Genomic DNA, 1,389 nt, shown 5'->3' on the forward strand with positions numbered 1-1,389 from the left:
CTGACTGTTAAATGACTATATCTGGTTTATGATGGCTATATCTGGTCTTCATTGATGTCACCGTGATAAACTATCTCGATTTTGTTTTACCTACAGGCATTACGGATTTGTAACATAAATAACATAAGGTTGTAATGTTTACTTAATCTCCGTTAGGTACTTTTCCAGGAAATAAGTCGTTCTTGGACGAGAACGACACCTTTATTTCTACTAGCCATTTAGTTAAATGAAAACAAAGATTGTCAACCTTTCTGTATAAAAAATAATTTATTAATAAAGCCCATGTTTGACGATAGTTCCTGTAATCCACGTAAAGACTGCACGTGAAAATCATGTGTCCACATAATTCAAGTCCATTCTCATGTTTCTCGCGCCGTGTCTGTGTTGTTAATGTCCGTGTTATCCGGTCCCTGTTAACAGAGAGACGTGACGTGAGTGTTCGGGGAGAAGTGAAGGCCAACATTAATGAGGAGTTTTAACACCATTCAATGTAAGTACAAGGCAATATCTGACATGTCCTTATATGGGTAATAAACGGAAACAACTCACAGCTAAGCATCGTCTTTATAACAAAATTGGATCTCGTAAACTTTTGTATCTCAGAGTGTATATTTGTCCAAAATTATTTTCACGTAAAATAATTTCATTTTTTCTGCAGAACTTAGGCGACTAAGTAGCTCAATCAGTTAGAGTTCCGTTACATTTCCATAAATCACAACTGACAGAGTTCCGCTTCATTTCTATAAATGACAACTGACAAAAGCTATGTCTATAAATGGCAATATATGCTGTAATATATAATCATAGATACAAGAAAATCAGCCTCTAAAACTGTTATTCATTTCGTTTATGGATACTTTCTACATCAATCAATATTAAACCGTTGTAATGAAAACGGGAGAAACGCATTCGGTGGCTTAATAAACTGTTTTCGCATATGACAGATCTTGAGTGGCATTCAAATATTGAGCTTTGTTCCTATCTATCAACCAGAAACGTGTAGACAGAACGCTTTGGTCTGTAAATGTCCATATATATGGAATATATTGTTTATACTTATCGTATTTCTAATTTATAACAAATGTTTCAAAGACACAACTTACCGCATGTGGGAGAGCGACAGAGTTGGTGTGCTCAATAATATCCACCTTTACCCCCGTAATGTACGGTACGCCTAACTGTAAACAACAAAACAAAAATATGTCACTTCTAACTGTAAACGACAAAACAACAATATGTCACTCCTAACTGTAAACAACAAAACAACAATATGTCACTCCTAACTGTAAACAACAAAACAACAATATGTCACTTCTAACTGTAAACAACATAACAACAATATGTCACCCCTATCTGTAAACAACATAGCAACAATATGTCACTCCTAAC

The 1,389-nt window shown here is 34.9% G+C and overlaps 1 long non-coding RNA gene across 1 annotated transcript; it reads right to left on the reverse strand.

Moving 5' to 3' along the window:
* Window positions 1–248: 248 nt before the first annotated feature.
* On the reverse strand, window positions 249–1,208 carry LOC110457253. Its single transcript, XR_002463675.1, has 2 exons — window positions 1,104–1,208; window positions 249–410 (listed from the first exon to the last, which is right to left on the reverse strand). It is a non-coding gene; the product is annotated as an uncharacterized LOC110457253 (long non-coding RNA).
* Window positions 1,209–1,389: the final 181 nt, after the last annotated feature.

Source organism: Mizuhopecten yessoensis, unplaced genomic scaffold (genome assembly GCF_002113885.1).
Source record: "Mizuhopecten yessoensis strain PY_sf001 unplaced genomic scaffold, ASM211388v2 scaffold9057, whole genome shotgun sequence".
NCBI classification, from domain to species: domain Eukaryota; kingdom Metazoa; phylum Mollusca; class Bivalvia; order Pectinida; family Pectinidae; genus Mizuhopecten; species Mizuhopecten yessoensis.